The following is a 19313-nucleotide window of genomic DNA, read 5'->3' on the forward strand; positions in this document are numbered from 1 at the left end:
GTCACCCGTGGAGTGCACCCTAAATGACTGCAGCCCTGAAGTGCTTTGAGTCCACCAGGAGAAAAGCACGATTTTATGTGTCTTTACAAAACTGTTCATACACATTTATCCATAACAGAATTAGGCCTCTCTTACACTAAAAAATATTAATGATAAAAACTGGGGAGAACCGCTCACACCAGACTAGGACAGTGCCAGGACCAGGGTAGCCAATCCAATAATACACAGGGACAAAAGGATGCCCGCACAATGTCCATAAGATCGAGATCCTTTATTATGGATGTTTCCACGTCAATTCACACATCACCAGCTGACATGTTTTGGACCTTGGTAGCTATGATTAAGGACCAAGGTCCGAAACATGTCAGCTGGTGATGTGTGAATTTACGTGGATACGTCCATAATAAAGGACCTCGATCTTAAAGGGATACTGTAGGGTGGTCGGGGGAAAATGAGTTGAAGTTACCCGGGGCTTCTAATGGTCCCCCGCAGACATCCTGTGCCCGTGCAGCCACTCACCGATACTTCAGCCTACAGCGTGGAAAATCTCATGCATCCGAGCAACGTTCACCTCCCATTCATTCGCCAATAACTTTATCGCTACTAATCACAAAATCACAATTAATTGATCAATATCTTGTTTTTTCCGCCACTAATTAGGCTTCCTTTAGGTAGTACATTTTGCTAAGAATTCTTTTTTTCTCAATCCATTTTAACAGGAAGATTAAGAAAGAAATGGAAAAAAATCATTATTTCTCAGTTTTTGGCCATTGTAGTTTAAAATTAATACATGCTATCGTAATTAAAACTCATGTATTTTATTTGCGTATTTGTCCCACTTATTACGCCTTTTAAATTATGTCCCTATCACAATTTATGGCGCCAATATTTTATTTAGCAATAAAGGTGCATTTTTTCAATTTGCGTTCATCACTATTTACAAGCTTATAATTAAAAAAAAAATTAATAAGATGCTCTCTTAACATGTATATTTAAAAAGTTTAGACCCTTAGGTAACTATTTATGTAGTTTTTTTAATTGTAATTTTTTTATTTATTTTTTAAATAAAAAATGTATGTGGGTGATTTTAGTTTGGGAGGTAAACAGCTATTTTTAGGTGTAATATAATGTAATTCTTTATTTAAAAAATGTATGTGGGTGCAGTTTATTATTTGGCCACAAGATGGCCACAGTCAAAAAAGTTCCTGGAGCATACGATCATGCTGCCAGGAACTATTAGGAGGCTGCAAAAAAATTTTCCGGGCAGAAATACTGCACTCTCTGCTTAGAAAGCGTCGGTATTTCTCCGGGGGGGGCTTCGATCGGTGAATGGGAATTATATTCCCATTCACTGATCGGGGGGCTAGCGGCAGGCAGCGGGATCACGCCCGATCGCGCGCACCACGCTGCAGGAGCAACACAGTCTATCTGGACGGATATATCCGTCCAGATAGGGCCAAGTGGTTAAAGTCTGAAAATCACTGCGCCTGCGTTGCCGTGTCCTCGCTTCCCCTGATGTCACCAGGAGCGCACGGCGCAGGCCTAGTATGGTCTGTGTACAAGTATTGGGAGAACAGGCAGGCACACGGGGTTCACTGGATCAATGGATGACTGTGCTTCATCACCCAGGTTCCAAAACTATGTGCTCAAGACTAAAGCAATAAATGCAGCAATGTCCATAAGAGAAAGAGAACGTCTGGCACTATAGTTTATTTACAGCAGACAAAGATACAAAAGCTTGTGCAAAACTTTGCTGTGCAAAAAGCAAATGTGCAGTAAAAAACTGACATGCATAAAACAGTTATCATTAGAGTGGATCCAATTGCTGTACCTGGGTGGTGGGAGGTAGCAGGTGTGGACACCCCACCTCAGAAGAAGCCTGGCGTTTAGCCTAGCGAAACGGTCGTAAGGCCGTGCACCAGCGGCGCCCACACCTGCTACCTCCCACCACCCAGGTACAGCAATTGGATCCACTCTAATGATAACTGTTTTATGCATGTCAGTTTTCTACTGCACATTTGCTTTTTGCACAACAACGTTTTGCACAAGCTTTTGTATCTTTGTCTGCTGTAAATAAACTATAGTACCAGACGTTCTCTTTCTCTTATGGACACTAGTATACTCTGTCCCTGTGCAGTACGCTCCTGGTGACATCAGGGGAAGCAAGGACACGGCAATGCAGGTGCAGTGGTTTTCAGAATTTAAAGTCTGAACTTCCAAAAGTGAACCAGAGGCGGGGCCGGAGCATTGGGGAGTGGCTGCGCGGGCACAGGATGTCTGTGGGGGACCATTCGAAGCCAAGGGTAACTTCAACTCATTTTCCCCTGACCCCCCTACAGTGTCTCTTTAAGGACATTGTGCGGGAATCCTTTTGTCCCAAAAAATATTAATGCTTATATACAAATACATTTATTTCAATTCATATTGTGTGTGTTTTTACGTGCTTCCATGAGTTTCTCAATGTATTTTTTATGACTGCACTTTGTTTTATTATGCTTTAATTTTCAAAGAAAAATAATGAAAAGATGTGAAATGTGTAAGCATGCAAGCTGCTTGTGTTTGCTTGTACTACCCATGGACTGACACTGGCATGCAATATGCCTGAAAAGGCTCACTGCTGTGCTATTCTGTATCTCACACCGCTCATGTAGTGTAAACATTCAAAATGCTCTCTGTGGCTTTTTTCATATGTTTTCAGATTGCACAACATGCGCATTGCATGAAAACCCATGGAAACAACCAGTGAAAGAAGCCTTAACCACTTCACCACTGAGGGGGTTTTCCCCTTTGTGCACTAGAGCAATTTTCATCTTTCACCCCTCCTTCCATTCATTGGCCTATAACTTTATCACTATTTATCACAATGAAACAATCTATATCTTGTTTTTTTTCGCCACCAATTAGGCTTTCTTTGGGTGGTGTATTATGCTAAGAATTATTTTATTGCGAATGTATTTTAACAAGAATAATATGAAAAAAAAGGGGGGGGGGGAATCATTTCTTCTCGGATTTCGTCCATTATACTTTTTAAATATTAGATGCCACCATAATTAAAACCCACATACGTTATTTGCCCATTTTTACCGGATATTACACCATTTAAATTATGTCCCTATCACAATGTATGGTGCCAATATTTTATTTGGAAATAAAGGTTCATTTTGTTCAGTTTTGCGTCCATCACAATTTACAACTTACAAGCCCATAATTTACAAAAACAACATTAATATACCTTATTGACATATATATTTAAAAAAGTCCAGTCCCTAAGGTAACTATTTATGTGTTTTTTTAAATTGTCATTTAAAAAAAAAAAGTATGCAATTTTTTTATATGGGGATTTATGGGAGAGTATTGTACAGTTGTACAGAGGCGCCACAAGTATAAAAGTAGGATAAAATGTTTTAAAAGAGAACAATGGAGGCGCTAAGCTTGTACTGAGAACGTATGAGTTGATTGTACTCCAATTTTATTGCCTGAAGAAGAGGGATGTGCCCACGAAACGTGTTGCATCTATCCGGAGTATGTAAATAGATCACTTTTGCTGAAATAAGCAAAATTTTTCTGTGTCTACTTTGGGGAGGTAAGTCCACCACTAACCCCCCATTGTTCTCTTTTAAAACATTTTATCCTACTATTATACTTTTGGCGCCTCTGTACAACTGTACAACAAGTGTGTCCACCCCTGGTGGAGGGGACTTGGTTCCCTTTTTTCCAATCTACAGAGAGCGACGTCTTAATCCTGAGTGGGGACAGGTCTAATACTCCCCATTTCGTCATGCCAATGACTCATTAGGGGCTGTTGTTCAACAGCCCCTGTTGAGTCATTGGCATGACGAAATGCATAGGGCGGAGCTTTAACACACGAGACTGGATAGGATAGGAAGTAATGCTGGGAGAGAGAGTGAGTGAAAGAGGATCTGATACAGCAGCAGCTGAGTGTTTTCCCGGGGGACCCTAACTGTTATGCTATGTGCTTCTGATCCACTGACACTTGTGAGTGCAATTGTTTTAACACTTTTTATTAAATAACGGATTTACGCTATATCAGTGTCTCTTAGTTGCAGTGTGTGCTGGACTAGAGTGCATTGGAAAGGTGTGACTGGCTGGTTTCCCCTCCTGCTGTTAAATCCTACCTCCGGAGACTTGGGAGGCTAGCGCAGTGAGTGCGGACACAGAGGGGGGTCCTGGCACTGGTGTTGGTCTGAGGTGGTCTCTGGCATCCACACACCTTGATTACTCTGGTGGTGGGTTCTGTCCTAGAGCAACTAGTAGTTGCAGGTTTACGCTATGTATTGTCTTTTCTTTCATTGCATGTGGATGTGATTGTCCTGGCACAGAGTTGGATGAACAGTTTAGTACTCCTGCAAGTGGAGCCCTGTGGAGATTTATGAACTACAGAACTGTGAGACTGTAACCCTTTGTGTCCTGGAGACATATGAGCGTGTTTTTATTTTATTATCTTTTAGATTTTATGTCTGCACATTGACATATTTTAAACGCGAACCACGGAGTGCAGTGTCATTCCTAAAGCGCATGTTTTGTGAATTTGTATTGGAGGTAATGAGTTAGTTATAAATTAAGGCTAGGTTCACAGTACTCAGTTGCATTGCAGAAAAATTTTGCATGGCAACTTACTGCTCATACTATTCTATGGACTTGTTCACAGTAATGGGTCGCGTTATTCTAACTTGCTGCAGGCAGGCTTTGCATTAAAGTCTATGCCCAGCCTCCATTGCAGTTCACACTCGTTTAAACTCGTGCGTTATGCAACTTACCACTGTGAATCCAGCCTAAGTGTAGGTCTTTTTATTAAAAAAAGTATGTAGGTGTCATTTTACTATTTGGCCACAAGATGTCTGCAGACATTTTTTTTTCAATGCGTCCTGCACGCTTATGGTGGCCACTAATGATCCAATCTTTTTCATCCAATCTTACCATTTCTATGTATATTTCTATAAGGAAAAAAGCACCGGAACACCGCTCACTCAAAGGGGGACAGTGCTGGAACCAAGGAGGCCAAATCCAAGAAACTATAGCAAAAAGGAAGGGATCCGCACATATCCTAAAATGCTCCTTTATTGTGGACGTATCCAAAAAACACCAATCATGCATCTATAGCTGACATGTTTCAGACCTGCTGGTCCTTAATCATAGCTATGATTAAGGACCAGCAGGTCTGAAACATGTCAGCTATAGATGCATGATTGGTGTTTTTTGGATACGTCCACAATAAAGGAGCATTTTAGGATATGTGCGGATCCCTTCCTTTTTGCTATATTTCTATAAGGTAACTGCCTAAAGTATCCATTCAGTATATTCACTCAATTTACCCTTCTACTACATAGATTTGGTGAGATGGGATGAAAAAGATTGGATCATTAGAGGCCACTATTACAGGAATTGAACTGTGGATGTGTAACTTTTTTTTTCAGAATGATTGCGGCTTCTCATTGAATCATTGCTGCGGGTACTTAGATCAATGAATGGGAACTGCGGTCCCATTCATTGATCTCTGGGTTAACAGGCGGCGATGCATACTCCCGCGTTAGTGGGAGCGTGGGCGGTGGCGATGCGCATATCTACTCCCCAGGCGTGGAAGTATAGTCTGGAAGGGCGTATATATACTGTCCCCGGGCGCTAAACTGGTTAAGGTATGTACACATGTCCAACAAGGTATACGACCAACACCACAACAAACCGTTCACATGACTTGTATTTTCCACACACCAACCGACTTGAACGAGCAACTAATTTACAGACTGTGCAGGTAAGCGAAACAAAGGACTGCACGAAATGGCCACGTTCAAAAGAAGTACAGAGTTCAGACGAAGCTGTGCACACGTGGCCAACTGCATCACATCAGCCCAACAGTCATGTGAGTTGATTCACCGGATGGATCCGGCAAACCGCTTGTGCAGTTGTGTAGCCACGCGTACACATGCCTGATTGTTGTCCAACAGACCAAAATCAGATGACAATCAGTTGGTTTGGTTGAGTGTGTGTGCAGGAATTAAGGGATATTATGGATTTCTGTATAAATATGCAATTTCATGGGTCATATTGTGTGAACAAGTATTGTTATTTATTTGTACTGTCACATTTCCATTTTCCTCAGCACTATACAGAGTACATTTATCAGTTTGTTACTCGCTGTCCCTTACATAAACTCACAATCTAATTAAACCATAGTATAGGGCAAGTTTGAGGAAAATAAAGTTAACTTGCCAGTTGGTTTTCAGCATGTGGATGGAAACCTGAATTCCCAGAGGTAACATGGAGAACATACAAATGCTATATGACAGTGACATTTCCAACTCTGAACTTTGAAGCTCTAGCACTGCAAGAAAACAATGTTAGTCACAATGGACATGATTCACACAGCTTTTTCACCTGTTTTCCTTCGTATTCACCTTGTGGATTTTACATTTTTTAAGCTCCCAAAAAGCAAAAATATAATTAAGGAAAGAAAAGTAATACTGAAATGAAGTTAATCAGGAACAACTTACTTTGAGTGAATGTTTTGCTTGCAAATGTGTTGAAAGGTTATTTTTATCAGTTAGGCGATAAATAAGTAGTTTAAGTTTTGTGATCAGGGCCCAACGTGTATAAAATAAACTGTGTTAAGCAGAATGATGTGCATAAAGTCTTACGCATGATGCGTAGAGCATAATGAATTGCACACAGTTTATTGCATATGTTACGGCCAGAACCCGAAGTTTGGCCACTGCGCGTTGTGGCTGGCCACTTCAGGTTCTGGCCGGTCAATGTGCGAATTAGCCGCGGCACTGCGGCCAATGTCCGAAATGAGCCGAATCCTGGCGGCTCCGATCATTTTCCCCGGCTTTGGCTCCGCCCCCTGCCTCCCTGCTATCGGCTTCTGACAGCCTGAGGACACTTGCGTCCACCCAGAGTTGTTTGTGGCTGCAGGAAGGCAGAGGCAGGAAAGCAGGAATTCGTTCGTCCCTGCAGAGCGGGTGATAACAGCAGCAATGTCTGCAGCGCTCCCCGTTCTGCTTTCCTGCAGCCACGAACGACTCGAGGAGTGGGGGACTCGTTTGTCTCCGGCTGACTGAAAGCCGATAGCAGAGAGGCTGGGGCGGAGCAAGCACCAGGGAAAATTATCGGTGCTGGCTCATTTCGGACATTGGCCGCAGCGCCGCGGCCACTTCGCACATTGACCAGCCAGAACCCGAAGTGGCCAGCCACAACGCGAAGTGGACAAACTTCGGGTTCTGGCCGTAACACATACACCCCTTAGCCACAATATCACATATATACTGTTATATTGTACTTTACTGTGGTACATAGACTTAATTTATACAAATGTCTTCTAGTGGAATGTGATAGAACTAACACTGGACCATAATCGTGCCATCGTTTTCTGCTTCCCATCCTCCGAGGTCCCCATGATAGGTAGAGATGTCGCGAACATAGAATTCAGCAAATGTTCACGAACAGGCGAATCTGGCGAACCGCCATAGATTTCAATGGGCAGACGCACTTTAAAACCTACAGACCTGCCCACAAAAGTGACGGAACAGTTCTTTCAAGGGATCTAACAGCTGGACAGGGGCTTGCCGGAGAGGGATCCATGCCAAAAGTTCCATCAAACATTACGAAATTGAAGCAAAGTCTGGTTTTAATCCCAAAAGGGCAGAAATCACATTATGTACAGCTATGGGGGTCAGTGGGCTGTGGAGTGTCTCACACAGAGAAATGCAATAGTACTATTAGAACACGTGAAATAATGCACTGGAGTGGTTCTGTGCCCGCAACTTAATGAGGCAAAAAAAAAACCACAGGAGAACGATGTGCTAGCCCTTAAAAGGCCTGTTTGGGGTGCTTTCACAGCAAGTGGGGAACAAGAACACGGGCCTAGCTAATGCTTTCCCTACCTATTTGCAGCAAGTCTGACCCTGCTCTCACTAACAGTCAGCAGCCAGCAGAGAATTAATCCAATATGGCCACCGCTACTGCTTTTTGATAGAGGGGTGGGGGGTCCAGGAAGGGGTGCTAGCTGATTAGCTGCCATGTGTTTGCTGACTGTGAGGTAAGGGGTCAAAGTTTATCTCAATGATGTATAGGGTGGCGAATCGAATACTAATCTTCTAATATAAAACAATTTTGATATACAATGATGTGATATAGGTCCGCCTAAAAGACTACAACCCCTATTACAGCCTGTCTTTTGGCTGCATACCAGGCACCTCCAGCCTATGTATTGTTCGTTTTAAACCTTCACATTGGTAGGCAGAAGTTTCCTAGCTTTATCCGAATAAAAAACCCTAGGAGTGCAACCAACCAATTCCTGTTTTACAGACCTGGAAAACCGAGCAGGGACGGTCATTTTTCTGCAGGCTCTTACGATGGTTGCTAGGCTTTGCAACCTACCTTTGTGAGTATATTAATTGATTGACTGCACCATTGGGCTCCTGGTGTTTCCCTTCTCTCTTAGATTATCCTGGTGTTCTGTAACCACAGGAATTATCATCATAACCAATCTATCAATTATTTTATTACAGTGTAAACTAAATGTGCAATTCATAATAACAAGTGGGAAAGTAGTGGAGAGATGAATAAACGTTATACATTCACGGGTGGCTAACCTTGAACGGCATGAATGTGTCTGTGCAGTTTCTTTGTTTGTATGGTTACATTAGCCACTTTGTAATGTTATCAATCCATCTGCTGGTGTTCTAAGACCTTGTTTCCACAAATAATCTGTAAATATATTTATGAAATACGGATAAATGAAAACAATAATATATTGTCCTTAAAGGACTTACGAGGCGAAACGCGGAAAAAAAGTGAATCACTTTCCTCATCTTTTAAGGCACGGAGGACGCCGTCCACGCCCTCCGCGCCGATCCGCCGGGTCCCCCCGCTCATTAGCCCCCCGGGCCGGCTGCCGACCCCACGGGCCGTGGGGTCGGGCTCTCTCGCCTCTCCTAAGATGGCCGCATCCTTTGCCTGCGGCTGTGCAGTCCGCATAGCCGCGAGTGCGGCTGCACAGCTCTAGGGCCAACCCTCCCATCCACGCTACGTAGTGTGGATCCGGGGGGTTGGCTCTAGAACTGCGCAGCCGCACTTGCGGCTATGCGGACTGCGCAGCCGCGGGCAAAGGATGCGGCCATCTTAGGAGAGGCGAGAGAGCCCGGGCCATGGGGTCGGCAGCCGGCTAATGAGCGGGGGGACCCGGCGGATCGGCACGGAGGGCGCGGACGGCGTCCTCCGTGCCTTAAAAGATGAGGAAAGTGATTCACTTTTTTTCCGCGTTTCGCCTCGTAAGTCCTTTGAAGAGACTCTGTAACAACATTTTCATCTTTATTTCTTCTATCCTATAAGTTCCTATACCTGTTCTATTGTGCTCTGTCTAACTGCAGCCTTTTCTAGTTGCACAGTGGCTGTATTATCTCTGTTATATGATCTAATCTTCTCTCCTCTGTCGGGCTGAGGCAGTCAAGCTGGAATGTGCTGTGCTGATTGTGATTGGATAGAAGCTATACACACCCTCTCCATCCCCCTGCACACGCTGTATGACTCACACACTGAGCTCCTCTCAGTCTATCACTTGCTATGTCTTTTGTTTGTAAACACTGCATAAAAATGGCAATTACAAGCCAGGATTGCAGCAGGGAGTGGTAGAAACAGTACAGAGGGGCCCAGGAGAACATAATGAATAGAATGGTATGCTTTTTATTGTAAGAATTTTAGAGTACAGATTTTCTCTAAAATAACATGCTCTGTTTTAGATTTGTGCCTTCCTGCTTAGCCTAACAACAAGTCAGCCATTCACAAAAGCATACTAGCATTGTACTAATTGATGCTGTTTATTAAGACTGCTCGATGAGATGCGCCTAATTCAGAGTTGGTGCAATATTACACAAATTATGTATACACACGTTTATGCAAGTTAAAAATTGTGGAATTTGATCATTCCATTTTCAAGCTGCATTAATTTGCATACACAATTTACTTAATCCTGCATCAGTTTGGAATTATTTGCATCACCTTGCCCATTGATACTGTCCTTCCTCTGACAATTAGCTGCAGGATGATAAAAAAAAAGATACTGCTTCTTCAAATAAACGTTGTGTTGATAATTAAATCTGTATGGATCAACTGAGGCCCTAATTTTGCTTTTCAAAAAGTTTTTATTAAGGTTTACAAAATGATACAGAATAACACATTCTTTTAACATATGGATCCCAGGAGTTCATGGTATGCCTAGCCCCAAAGGCCCTCATTTTTAATCAACTCTTGTTGTCTTTGATGTTTTTATCACATTGAAATTCTAACTGATTAGACAAATGTATAGTAGATGAGGGCCTGACTGAAGAAACAAAATTAAATAAGTCAACAAGAAGATGGAAGGTAGAAGCTGGAAAAATGAAAAGGGATGGCGGATGTATGAATAGGAAAAAAAAGAACATGGGGGAAAAAAGAAGAAACCGATAAGTAGAAAGAATATAGATAATAGGAAGAAGAGTTTTATATAGGAAGAAGGAAGTAAGAAAATAAAGGGTGATGGAAGAAAAAAAGAGTAACTAAAGCTAAAATAAAAAATAAACTGCATACATACAGAAGATTTAAGAAGGAAGATGAGGCAAACAGGAAAATAGAAGAAAACGATGTAAATAAAAGGATCAGGTATAAGAAGATTTATGAAAGAAAATACAAGAGGATGGGAAGAACTAGAAGAAAAAAATAATTTTGAAGATAGAAAAAAGTTAAGGGATAAATGTGAAGTTGAACAAGGAATATGGAGAAAGTTGGAAAATGGCAAGTACAATAAAGGAGCGGCAAATAGAAATCTGATGATAAAAGAATAGAGTGAAGTAGCAAAATTAAATAGAAGAGGAAAATGTGTTAACTATGAGGATAAAAGAAACAAATAGAAAAAGGAACATATCATTAGGAACAAAGAGGCAAGTAGAGAAAATGTTGGCTAGAACATTAAAACATGCAAGAAAGAAGACAGAAGAGTTACCTTAGAAGATACAGTGGCTTGCAAAAGTATTCGGCCCCCTTGAAGTTTTCCACATTTTGTCACGTTACTGCCACAAACATGAATCAATTTGATTGGAATTCCCCGTGAAAGACCAATACAAAGTGGTGTACACGTGAGAAGTGGAGCGAAAATCATATATGATTCCAAACATTTCTTTACAAATCAATAACCGCAAAGGGGGGTGTGCGTAATTATTCAGCCCCCTGTGTCAATACTTTGTAGAACCACCTTTTGCTGCAATTACAGCTGCCAGTCTTTTAGGGTATGTCTCTACCAGCTTTGCACATCTAGAGACTGAAATCCTTGCCCATTCTTCTTTGCAAAACAGCTCCAGCTCAGTCAGATTAGATGGACTGCGTTTGTGAACAGCAGTTTTCAGATCTTGTCACAAATTCTCGATTGGATTTAGATCTGGACTTTGACTGGGCCATTCTAACACATGGATAGGTTTTGTTTTAAACCGTTCCATTGTTGCCCTGGCTTTATGGTTAGGGTCGTTGTCGTGCTGGAAGGTGAACCTCTGCCCCATTCTCAAACCTTTTGCAGTCTCCAAGAAGTTTTCTTCCAAGATTGCCCTGTATTTGCCTTCATCCATCTTCCCATCAACTCTGACCAGCTTCCCTGTCCCTGCTGAAGAGAAGCACCCCCAGAGCATGATGCTGCCACCACCATATTTGACAGTGGGGATGGTGTGTTCAGAGTGATGTGCAGTGTTAGTTTTCCCCCACACATAGCGTTTTGCATTTTGGCCAAAAAGTTCCATTTTGGTCTCATCTGACCAGAGCACCTTCTTCCACATGTTTGCCGTGTCCCCCACATGGCTTGTGGCAAACTGCAAATGGGACTTCTTACGCTTTTCTGTTAACAATGGCTTTCTTCTTGCCACTCTTCCATGAAAGGCCAACTTTGTGCAGTGCACGACTAATAGTTGTCCTATGGACAGATTCCCCCACCTGAGCTGTAGACCTCTGCAGCTCGTCCAGAGTCACTTGACTGCAGCGCTCTCCTTGTTTGGCCTGTGAGTTTAGGTGGACGGCCTTGTCTTGGTAGGTTTACAGTTGTGCCATACTCCTTCCATTTCTGAATGATCTCTTGAACAGTGCTACGTGGGATGTTCATGGCTTTGGAAATATTTTTGCAGCCTAAGCCTGCTTTAAATTTCTCAATAACTTTATCCTTGACCTGTCTGGTGTGTTCTTTGTACATGGGTGTTGTTGCTCCCAATATTCTCTTAGACAACCTCTGAGGCCGTCACAGAGCAGCTGTATTTGTACTGGCATTAGATTACACACAGGTGCACTCTATTTAGTCATTAGCACTCATTAGGCAATGTCTATGGGTAACTGACTGCACTCAGACCAAAGGGGGCTGAATAATTATGCACACCCGACTTTGCAGTTATTGATTTGTAAAAAATGTTTGGAATGATGTATGATTTTCGTTCCACTTCTCACGTGTACACCACTTTGTATTGGTCTTTCACGTGGAATTCCAATAAAATTGTTTCATGTTTGTGGCAGTAATGGGACAAAATGTGGAAAACTTCAAGGGGCCGAATACTTTTGCAAGCCACTGTAGAAGTCTTGTCCTAAGATAAAAGAACAAGAAGGAATTAGTTGTGTAGAAAGATGAAACATAGAAAAAAAGTAGCAGGTAAGAGATATATATATATATATATATATATATATATATATATATAAATAAGAAAGAGGAAATGGAGAGATACAAGAAAGAAGATGGAGTCCAGAAGATGACAAACAGATGAAGCTGGAAGAGAGGAGATGGAAAATAATCATACCATAAGCAGTGGTAAAGAAAATAAAATAAAAGAGGAAGCAATAGTTAGGAAGACGACAATTAGAAAATAAACAACAGAAGATGGGAAAAGGAAGAGATGGAAAAATGAAAAAAAAAGATGTAAGCAGTCATCAGAAAGTAAGCAGAAATCAATAAAATGTAAGAAACAGAAAAGAACAAAAAGCTCAGTAGAAGGATGGGAAAAAAATGAGGAGGATAATAGAATAGGCTGAAAAAAATAGGGAAGGGGTAGGTATTAAGAACAAAGAACATGGGAAAATAAATAGATAAAAAGAGGATGTAGAATAAAAAGAGGATAGCAATAAAAAATAAAGATAAAATGAAAGAAAGAAGGCAGAAGACAAACTAGGCAAGTGTGAATCTGATAAAAGCAGAAGGAAGTGGTCAGTTGAAACATGAAATAAATAACTAAAGGTTAAAGTGTGAACCTGGAATGAAGAATGTGGATAAGCTGAAGAAAAAACAATGTTAAAAGAAAATTAGGCAAATTTATAGATGAAAGAAAGAAAATGAAAGAAATAAGAAACAGCTAGGTATGAATATTTGTGAAAGATGAGGGGGAAAAAAAAAGGAAGAAACAAGGAGGAGGTCTACAGGAAGATAGAAAGAGATGGACGAAATGGGCATGAGTAGGACTATGAAAAAAAGAAAAAACATGGAGAAAAGAAGGTACTGTATCTCACAAGTAAAAAAACAGAACAAAGAATATTTAAGAAGGAACAAGAGACAAGTTGGAAGATCGAAGAAAGAAGAAACCATAAGGAATATGTAAGTAGCAAGCTGTGAGAAAAGTATAAGGAAGAGGTCAATAGGATAATGGAAGACTGTAGATGGATGATACTTGAGGGAAGCGGCAAGTAGGAAGATTTGTCACTTTTACTTTATCTCTTTTTTTTGGTTAAAGGTAAACTTTAACCTTTTCACTACTACAGTTTTATTTGCATTTTTCACATGCAATAAAAAAAACTGATTTTAGACGTTATATCTTTTTATACAAGACATGAGTAGCAAAACCCATTTTGTACATCCCACAGTATTTTTTTAAAATATTTTTCAAAATTATTTTTCCTTGAAATGCACACAAGTCATTCTTAAATCAAATATAACACAGAGGTGCCAAGCGTGTATTGGACCTGCAGCCGTGTGATACTCCTTTTGTTGAATGCCTGATGAAGCGGGATTGTGCCCGTGAAACGCGTTGGTTACGTTTGCGGAGTATGTGAATAAATTGTATTTAATACAAGCGACAGCATCGAGTCTGTTTTTAAGTGGCTGGTCCACCACCGCCACTTGAATATTTTAAACATTTTAGTATATTTTATCCTTTTGGCGCCTCTGTTCTTCTATTCCTTAAATCAAATATGAAGGACTTTCTCAAATATGTTTAAAAACTTGAAACATTGGCTGATTGGGTCCGCTTTGTCATCTGGCGCCGCCTGGATCCTCGGACCAGTACATTTGCCAGTCAGGGTGTACTCTGTACTGCACAATTGTGGCCTGACCGCGCACGTGCCCCATATCGTTCCCATCATCGGGAGAGTTCTCTGCCTGTGCAGTACTACTGTGCAGATGCAGAATGCTACCAGCCATGTAAGTGCGATGGGGGAGCGCAAACGGTCTGACTGCGCCCTCACAACTGGCGGAGGATCTAGGCAGCGGAGGATGGCGTGGGACTGATCAGCCTGAAGGGGGCTGGAGGAAGCCCCAAGTATACATAAAACTTTTTTTTTTTATTCCTCTCGGGTACCCTTTAAAACCACTTGAGGACCACAGTGCTAAACCCCCCTAAAGACCAGGCTATTTTTTCAAAGTAGGCCACTGCAGCTTTAAGGCCAAGCTGCAGGGCCGCACTACACAGTGCATTAGTGATTCCCCCCTTTTTCTCCCCACCAACAGAGCTCTCTGTTGGTGGGGTCTGATGGCTCCCCCTGTGTTTATTTTATTTTTTTATAAATATTTTTGTTATTTATTTTTTATAAATATACCTATTTATTTCGTTTTTTTTTCCCTCCCCGCAGTCAGCCAATCTGCCTATGAGAGCTGATCGCTCTCTTGTGCTGCAGAGGGACAGCCATGTCACAAGGCTGTCCTCAATACAGCGCTGCCGTGGATTGCAGCGCTGTACTAAGTAAAAAGACGTCAGTTTCGCCATCTAACAGTCTCCGAGTGGCGTTCGCCGCTGGGAGACTGAAGGCGGAGCAGAGTTCCGCTTACCATGCAGGAGATCGCAGCCTGCGAGCGATCTCCTGCAATAGCCGGCCCCAGGACTTGACGCCAATTGGCGTTAGGCAGTCCTGGGGCTGCCGCCGCGGTCACGCCCATTGGCGTGACTTGGTCATTATGTAGTTAAATAATTTTTCAGCACTTTGCAACTAAAAAGCTACCAAAAAGTAGATGAAACAGTGCTATTGAAATTATTCTGAATATTTTCTTGATTGACCAAAAAGTAGGTGAGAAAAAGTACTTTCAAATTTATTATTTTTTTAATACATTATTACTATCACTAGGTGTCACACATGCCCCTTGTTTATGTAGACATCAAAAATCTCATTAATCCTTTGCTGTATCTAATATATGCAACAGAAGCTTTCATATAATGATGCCCAGCTTCTGTTGCCTAGCAACCAGTAGTGATACTGGGAACCCTGAACCAGAAGTGAATAGGTGGAATCAGTTCCTGTCTAGCACTGCAGAGAGATATGAGACATGACCACTGCAGTATATTTCATTTGCTGCAAGAGGGCTGAAGGTTAAGTGATCTTATAACATGCATATGAATTAACTCCAAATTGCCCCCGATCAGTAATACCATTATAATTTATTACTGATCTGACCCTTCCTAAGGACCCTGTGGTTGCTTATTGTTTACAAACATGCCACTTACCAGCAGTCTGCATACCCCACACAGCAGCATGATACCTTATCTACATTCCACTCTCATCATTACTCTCTGTAATAGGATCATTTGAAAACGCTGCAAGTTTAAAAGGGCGCAGCTACCTCCACTATTGATTTTAGTAGCTGTACAGAAATCTTGGCGCACACTATAATAGCGGCTACAATTTGTGGCAGCTATTTTCTATGTATAGCTGCAATAGCGGTCGCTCTGTGCTATTTTCTATGTGTAGCCAATATTTGTCGCCGCAATTCGGGTGTCCTTCCAAACAAGAGGTTGGGGTTAAGGTTAGGTGGGGGTTAAAGTCAGTTGTCCACCTGAGGGGGGGAGGCTTAGGCACCACCGGGGGGAGGGGTTAAGGGTTAGGCACCACTGCAGAGGGGCTGAGTGTTAGGCACCACTAGGGGAGGGGTTAAGGGCTAGGCACCACTGGGGATTGAGTTAAGGGTTAGGCATCATCAGGGGAGGCCTCTGTGTGAGAGTAGGGAGAGTTTAGATCATAGTAAAAAGTGAGTAAATATTACCGATATTTTACTGTTTATACAGTATGTAGTAGAATATCTGTAAAACTACCAATATTTTACTACGGTTATTCTGCGCTTTTAAACATGCGGCTTTTTCAAATGTATTCTCTGTAATCCTGTCCTGTAATCCTCGTCCTGTCCAGGAGTTGCAATCTATGGAGAAGTTACCTGTTCCTCATATAATTCATTTTATCAAAGAAGAGATCACCTGCTCAACCCCATTCAGAATCTTCCTTTATTGCACTACAAAGCACAATGTTCCATGCACCATTACACTTTCCCAAATGCACTTTAAAAAGGGCAGTAGAGAACATAATGTTGTACTCTATTGCTGTGAAGCTGCAATGCAGTAAAGAAAGATTCCAAATATGGCTGAGCAGGTGAAATCTTCCTCAATAATACTGCCTTTGCCTGATGTTATCCATTCTCCTTCTATTTCTGCCTGTATGTACAGTTAAAAAAATGCAGTTATCTTAAAAAAAAAAAAAAAAGAGCCTGAACATAAAATGGTGGGTGGAGGGTTGACAGAGAAGTAAAAGAAGCTATTAGTACAGCACAGAGCAGCCACAACACCGCCGTATGCAGTATACAGACTGATGGTAATGGTAAATCAATATTATTTTTTATATACATAGTGCCAAAATCTTCGGTAGCACTGTACATAGTACAAAACAAAAAGTGTGTAGCATACAGTGGCTTGCAAAAGTATTCACCCCCCTTGAAGTTTTCCACATCTTGTCACATTACTGCCACATGAATCAATTTTATTGGAATTTCACATGAAAGACCAACACAAGGTTTTGTACACGTGAGAAGTGGAACGAAAATTCTACATGATTCCAAACATTTTTTACAAATCAATAACTGCAAAGGGGGGGGGGGGGGGCATGCGTAATTATTCAGCCCCCTTTGGTCTGAGTGCAGTCAGTTGCCCATAGACATTGCCTGATTAGTGCTAATGACTAAATAGAGTGCACCTGTGTGTAATCTAATGTCAGTACAAATACAGCTGCTCTGTGACGGCCTCAGAGGTTGTCTAAGAGAATCTTCGGAGCAACAACACCATGAAGTCCAAAGAACACACCAGACAGGTCAGGGATAAAGTTATTAAGAAATTTTAAGCGGGCTTAGGCTACAAAAAGATTTCCAAAGCCTTGAACATTTCACGGAGCACTGTTCAAGCGATCATTCAGAAATGGAAGGAGTATGGCACAACTGTAAACCTACCAAGACAAGGCCGTCCACTTAAACTCACAGGCCGAAAAAGGAGAGCTAATCAGAAATGCAGTCAAGAGGCCCATGGTTACTCTGGATGAACTGCAGAGATCTACAGCTCAGGTGGGGGAATCTATTAGTCATGCACTGCAAAAAGTTGGCTCTTATGGAAGAGTGACAAGAAGAAAGCCATTGTTAACAGAAAACCATAAGAAATCCCGTTTGCAGTTTGCCACAAGCCATGTGGGGGACACAGCAAACATGTGGAAGAAGGTGCTCTGGTCGGATGAGACCAAAATGGAACTTTTTGGCCACAATGCAAAACGCTATGTGTGGCAGAAAACTAACGCTGCACATCACTCAGAACACACCATCCCCACTGTCAAATATGGTGGTGGTGGCAGCATCATGCTCTGGGGTTGCTTCTCTTCAGCAGGGACAGGGAAGCTGGTCAAAGTTGATAGGAAGATGGATGGAGCCAAACACAGGGCAATCTTGGAAGAAAACCTCTTGGAGTCTGCAAAAGACTTGAGACTGGGGCGGAGGTTCACCTTCCAGCAGGACAACGACCCTAAACATAAAGCCAGGGCAACAATGGAATGGTTTAAAACAAAACATATCCATGTGTTAGAATGGCCCAGTCAAAGTCCAGATCTAAATCCAATCGAGAATCTGTGGCAAGATCTGAAAACTGCTGTTCACAAACGCTGTCCATCTAATCTGACTGAGCTGGAGCTGTTTTGCAAAGAAGAATGGGCAAGGATTTCAGTCTCTAGATGTGCAAAGCTGGTAGAGACATACCCTAAAAGACTGGCAGCTGTACTTGCAGCAAAAGGTGGTTCTACAAAGTATTGACTCAGGGGGCTGAATATTTACGCACACCCCACTTTGAAGTTATTGATTTGTAAAAAACGTTTGGAATAATGTATGATTTTTGTTTAACTTCTCACATGTACACCACTTTGTATTGGTCTTTCATGTGGGATTCCAATAAAATTGATGCATGTTTGTGGCAGTAATGTGACAAAATGTGGAAAACTTCAAGGGGGCCGAATACTTTTGCAAGCCACTGTAGATACATGAGATGTTGAGGACACTGTACAATCAGTATATCCAGCAATACAAGTACAAATACATACATAGTTGATGTGTGGTTTGAGACATCAGCAATACTGGTACGTGTCCATATGATAAATTACAGCAGAATAAGAAACACTAGGAGGAAGTCCCTGCCCTTGCAAACTTACAGACTAGTGGGTTGGAGACAGCTCGAAAACTGCTCGTCACAGGATAGAACCACAAACACAGGAGCCCCGCAAGGGTGCGTACTGTCCCCTATCCTGTTTTCCCTCTACACGAACAGGTGCAACTCTTCCGCCGACTCTGACAAGGTCATAAAATGTGCAGACGACACCACCATACTTGGACTCATAGGCAGCGACGGCGAACACGCGTACAGGGAGGAGATCGCACGCATCAGCAAGTGGTGCAAAGACAACTGGTACTCAACTCTACAAAAACAGTCGAGCTGATAGTGGACTTTAGAAGGCGCCCTCACCCACTCCACCCTGTCTCCATCGATGGCACCGACGTCTCCAGGGAGTCGAGCATCCGTTTCCTGGGTGCCACCATCACAAAAGACCTAAGGTGGGCTGAAAACACCTCCAAGGCCCAGAAGAGGGCTCAGCAGAGGTTGTTCTTTCTGAGGCAGCTGAGGAAATTCGGGATGCCGCAGGAACTGATGATCACCTTTTACACTGCAACCGTGGAGTCTATCCGCTGCTCCTCTATTGTCATTTGGTATGCAGGCGCTACCGCGAGCGATAGACTTAAGCTCCAGAGAGTA

This window comes from Hyperolius riggenbachi, chromosome 6 (assembly GCF_040937935.1).
Source record: "Hyperolius riggenbachi isolate aHypRig1 chromosome 6, aHypRig1.pri, whole genome shotgun sequence".
Classification (NCBI taxonomy): domain Eukaryota; kingdom Metazoa; phylum Chordata; class Amphibia; order Anura; family Hyperoliidae; genus Hyperolius; species Hyperolius riggenbachi.